Source organism: Dendrobium catenatum, unplaced genomic scaffold (assembly GCF_001605985.2).
Source record: "Dendrobium catenatum unplaced genomic scaffold, ASM160598v2 original_scaffold_43371, whole genome shotgun sequence".
NCBI classification, from domain to species: domain Eukaryota; kingdom Viridiplantae; phylum Streptophyta; class Magnoliopsida; order Asparagales; family Orchidaceae; genus Dendrobium; species Dendrobium catenatum.
The window spans coordinates 446,875-452,918 of NW_021361827.1; positions in this window are offsets into that span (position 1 = coordinate 446,875).

A 6,044-nucleotide genomic window follows, 5' to 3' on the forward strand; every position below is an offset into this window, starting at 1 on the left:
ATTTTTACCAAATTCTGGTTAAAGGGCAGCGCAGAAACTGAAAGAATTTGGAAGATTGTACAGAGCTTAGTTATAACAGTATCAATTCGATAAGAAGGAATAAAATTTGATGAATTTTTAATGCTCTGTTTCCTTTTAAAGTTGATCTTTAAAGAATTTTTGAGGAATAAGATTCAAACGGTTTTAAGTAGTGAAATTAAAATTTTGGGCGAAGATAAACTTTCCATTAATTAGTTTTTTCTATGGCATGATCCTGAATGGATTGAGAGACTCAAGATCAAACGGTTTGACATCTTTCCATCTATAATTGGCATATTTAATTTTAGAGAAATTTGAATGATCGTTGATCAACGCTACAAAAATGGGACAAAGATTCATGGATCTTCTTGTGGCTCTCACATTGCTCCTCAAGCAAAATGTTTCCATTTATGGCGTCAATGCTCTGTCAAAGACAAACCGTAACAAACTTTCTTTCTAACCAAAATCAATGGAATAGCCGGCAAGAAACAAACGCTCATTATCTTTCTTCTTCTACTTCCACTTTTCATGGTTTTCTAGTTTCGAGTTCTTCCCTCAAATTTGGAGAGTGGTGATCGTCTGGGATTGGATCCACTCTCAGACTAAGGTACAGGAAAATGTAATTAATTAAATTCTTCTTCTATTCATTCTTTGAAGATCTGTGAATTTTGAATGTAGAAGATATGAGCCAGAAGAAATAAGAGATTTTGAGGAGAAGCTGAATATGAGTTGTTTTCATTGCATTTTTTGTTGCAAGTCATCCAAGGATTCTAACGTGCAGTTGAGAAAGAGAGAGGGATCATCAGGGTGTTATTGTTGTGAAGGGTCAGAGGAAGGGAATGACATAAAGAGAGCAGGTTCTGGGATTGAATGTTTATGTTGTGATGAATCATCATCATCAAAGGATGATTCAAAGGAAAAAAGTAGGTGTTGTTTTCCTTGCAAGAAATCATTGAAAAAGGATACAAAAACTAGAAGGGAAGAAAAGGGAAAGAAATGTTTTGCTTGCTTTAAGTCCTCCCAGGAGGAGGGAAAGAAGAGAAAGAGAAGAAAGTGTAAGATTGGAAGTTTATGTTGTTATAATTCATCATCAAATGATGACTCACTAAAATCAAAAGGATGCTGTTGCTTCCCTAGTAAGAATGAATCAATAGGAGAAGAAAAGGATAAGAAATGTTGCTCTTGCTTTAGATCACCCAGGGAGAAGAGGGAGAGAAAGAGAACCGGTTATGGAATTGGATGTTTATGTTGTAAGGAATCATCAGCACAGAATGATTCTGCTGAAGGAAGAGGATGTTGTTGTTTGTCAAATAAGAAATCATCAAAAGAGGATATTGAATCAAGAGGAGAAGAGAAGAACAAGAATTGTTTCTCTTGCTTTAGGCAATCCAAGGAGGAGGGGAAGGAGAGGAACAATAGAGGTTGCGGGATTACATGTTTTTGTTGTGGTGAATCACTGTTAAAGGACGAGTCATCCAAAGTTAGAGATTGTTGTTGTTTATCTCCTAAAAATTCTTCAGAAGCGAATTCAGAATTTAGAGCAGCTAAGGACAAGAGATGTTTCCTTTGCTTTCGATCATATAAGGAGGATTCTTCAAATAGCAGGAAAAGTGGGGCTTGGAGTTGTTTATATTGTTGTGATAATAAATTATCAAAAGATGATTCATCAAAAAAAGAAGGAAAAACTATGGTTTTTTGTCTTCCTTGTTGTGTTGGTAAATCTTCAAAACATAATTCATTTAAGAAAGGGGAAGGGTTTTGTTTTCAGTGCTGCAGAGGTGAATCACTGAAAGAACCTTATCATGAGGAGACAGTAAGTGAGAAGAATAAATTGAATAAGGATTCTGCAAATAAAAGAGAGAGTAATGTGATGTGTTGTTGTGGTTTTTGTTGTACTAAATCTGTAGATGAGAGGAAACAAATATCAGAGACCAAATGCACCTTAAGTTGCTTCTGCTGTATTCAAAGTGAAAGTTGTCAAAATACATCCTTTAAGAAGAGAAAAGGAACTTTAAGTTGTTTGCAAATGAAAGATCGACCACAAGTTGGAAATCACCTTGCAACCACGATGCATACCTTATCGATAAAATCAGGTTCATTCTTATTTTTACTTTTTTTTTTCATTCCAATTTTATCGGTTGTCTCCGAAGAGACATCCTTATTTTTTACTCGAGTTCTCAATTTAAGGATTTTTTAATATTTTTCTTAATAAGAAAAATTAATAAAATAATGATAGTTGTGTTAATTAAATACTTGTTTCCAATGAATATTTAGTAATTAATCATGTATTGCAAATTATAGTTAATTATGTTAGAAAAATAGTGCACCTAACTTCATGTTATGGAAGAATCAACCAAGGAGTAAGTACAATAAAAAATAAAGTAACTTCAAAAGAGAATAAGCATCACACAATAGAACATCAAAACTTGCATGATTAAGCTTAAGTAAGCCTATGGCTAGAGAAGAGTTTAATATGCTTATAAAGAGGTTACAATTATTATATATAATAGAAGAACACTTACCGACTCTTCCCAAAATTGAAGTGCATCCTCGCTTAGCAAACAAAAAAGAAGCCTTGATTTTATCAAAAAAATTAAGAAAGAAATAACTTAGGAGATATAATAAAAAAGAGATTAAATAAATACTATAAAATTACTCGCTTTAATTTTTTCCTTAAAAGGTAATAAAATGGTTTATGAAAATATTATGATGGGGACATCAGAGCTTGGAGGGTTTATCACCATAGAGGCCGGAGATCTACGGTCTTGATTGAGTCTTTATATTTTTTTAGTTTTCATGTGTTGTAGGAGACTTATGTGAAGTTATTTATTTTATTACAATTTTACCCTAACTTGAGGGAGCTTTTGTGTTGTTTGGCCCTTGAAGGGCTTTCTAGTCTTTTATTTATTTCATGTTTTTGGTGCCTATATATTGTGGATACCAAAAATTTGGCCCCGGCCTCCGCCCGTTGCTTTCTTGTCTTCGGGGGAGTTTTAACGGAATTAAGTTTTGGGGTAAATTTTGGGAAGGCATATGGGTTTGTAGATAAGACACTACCCAGAGATTTCACCCTCATTTTATGTGGACTTTATGATATGAGTTTTAGTTTCCTATAGGCGTAAGCCCCTATAGTTAATTACCCATATCGATAACGAGAGATAACTTTTGATTAAGGCTAGTCATCGATCAGATACGTAGAGATACGTGTTATCTGACATATAGTAGTAGCATGGGCATGATATTTAAAATTGGTAACTTCACCATCTTGCTTTTAAAGCGGATGGTGGGGGAATGGATGATAGACCTGATTAAGATCCCATGGTTTTGTCATCCCGGGCCATTGTGGTCCCTTGTCTACTTAATCAGAGGAGGTAGTCGATCGACCCAACCTGACAGAAGGATCCTTGTCGACAGCCATGAGTTGCTTCGTCCAAAGATACCTTGTAGACCTGGAGGAAGTTTTTGTCTAAGGGGACAAATTTGAATCCACCTTAGTTGATAGAGGGCTCTGTGCCCTATCGATTATATCATATTGATTAATATCTCAAGGATTTGATGATACTAAGGAATGTATTGGCTCTGGACATAATCATTATCTCTTAATGCCATTTGGCCGCAAAACCACTTGGTTCAGAGGGCCCCAGGTCATAACTGTTTATCTTGCGGTGCCATTTTGCGGAAAATCACCAATTAGAGGACACATACCACGTCCTTACTAGCAGAAGATTATTTGAGAATGGATCATAGTGATATTTTCGACTAGGTATTAACTCTATGTGAGCTAAAGTAATTTTTAATTTATTCACCCTAGAAAACTGTTGCAGATGGTTGATAGATTTTGTTTTAAGTGTTTGGATGGATGAATTTTAATTTTAAATATTTTTTTTAAAATATTTGGAATTAGGATTTTTCTTGGAGTTTTGATTTTGGGGATATTTGGGATGAGATTTTAAATATTTGGAATTAATCCCTCTAGTTGAGATTTACAATGAACACGGCCATCATCGGGGTGGTCATTTCCCTTTGTGGATTGAACTTTGTCAACTCTGTCGAGTTGTTGACAAAGGATTGAGTTTCGCGGACTTTATGCACTTGTTGATTAATTTTTTTGATGGAAGCCTTGAAGGCCTTATATGAATGTATAAAATAGATATTTTGGTCGACACCCTATTCGTCCTGGGACGATCCTATTTGATAAGTATTGGAATTGAGATATTTTGGATCATTTTTGAAGAGAGAGAAAGCAGGAGAGAGAAAGAGAAGGAAAAGACTTGGTTTCGGAGGCCGCGGAGCGATTTTCGTCCGACGACGCAGTTGTAAGATTTGTTCGCCTCGCAGTAAGGACTCCGAATCCTATTTCTGATTTCGAAGATTTCAAGTTTTGGTATTTCTCTGCTCAGTTTTGTATTTCCGTTACTGAAAAACGTGTATATCTTTATATTGACAAAACTTTTACCGCGTAACTTTTGGTATGTTTTAGAAATGATGATTTTGCACGATTTGAGTATTTTTTGGAAAGTTTTCACCGGGTATTTTGAATTATGTGTAATTTGAATCGAATAGAAAATTATCTGGCTGTTAGAATATATAATTCTTCAGTACAAGTAAAGTTTTGAAACGTTGTTTTATTTGATTTCTGGTAATTTGGTAATTTTCTGAAACTGTGTATTTTGACTATGTTTGGGATTTCTGTCGACTGTACGATATTTTAAGGATTATCTTCATTTGAGCTAATTGTCTTTATTGATTGCAATGCATTAATGATATATATATGAATGTGGATATTTGATTGAATATACTACAATTACTGAAAGACAAGTAAAGACTGGTTGAACCGTTGGTTGGAGATTGATAGACCTGACAGGATGATGGGCCGACGGGCTTTCCTTTAAAAAGGGTTTGATGTTATCCTCTATTGATCATTGATACAACGATTGAGAGTCATAAGGAGATTATTCTGCCGACGGGCAAGAGTGACGACTCTTATTGAGCCAACGGATACAACGATACATCGATATTCCAAGATTAAAAAATGCCTGTACCGGTTTTTTTTGGGTTAATATTTTTTTTTTTAACGTGCAAATCGTCCTTATAGTAGAGGTGACCGGAAATAAATAATTCGATGGGTGCTTGGTTACACTTAGACAGATAGTAATGTGCTCGATTGTTATACTTTTTTTGGGTGAAGGAATTTGGCTGTGTGGAACAATCAATGAAGTTTCGTGTGTAATGTAGCTGTTGGGACCTTTTACTGGCGTTAGTCATTCTTCTTTGAGGTTCGCATGGATATTATGTGCATGGTCTAATTAATTCACGCATCTGTGTGTATAAGTAATTGCTAAGGTGGGGGTGAATTCTTGTTTCATCTAGAAAAATCTGTGATGGTTGCAGATCTCTTCCGGGGGAGAAAGTGGGAGAGCGGTCGACAGCTTTTTTGTTGTCATATTTCCGGAACAGTTACGCCAGACATACTGCACATAATCCGCCGCATAAAAACGTCGGTCCTGTTATCACGTACAATGACCTTATGCAATATCCTGCCGGAAGTAACCACTACGAAAATCATCTATTCAGGCGGAATTATTCCGGCGATCAATTTTCCGACGGCTTTTTCGACCAATTTTCTGACGGAGTTTCCGGCGTCATTTTCTGCGGCTTTTCTAGATGTTCCGGCGGGTTTTTTAAATAATTATTTAAATAATGAAAAATGTTAAAGAAAAAGTTGAGTTTATTTAAAAGATGTATTTTTAATCAAAAAGAATAAAGATAATATTTTAAAATTTAAAGTTAATTTTTCTTAATTTAAGATTTCAATTTAAAAATTATTATTAAATTTTTAAAATTTTAATTTTCATTTGTAATAGAATTATTTTTATAATTTTAAATGTAACGAAGAATAAATTTGTGTTTTATCCTACATTTTATGATAATAATTATAGACATATTTTTGAATTATTTGCTATTTATTAATATTTTATTTATAATTATCATTTTTGAAGTAATACTATTTTAATTTATATATACAT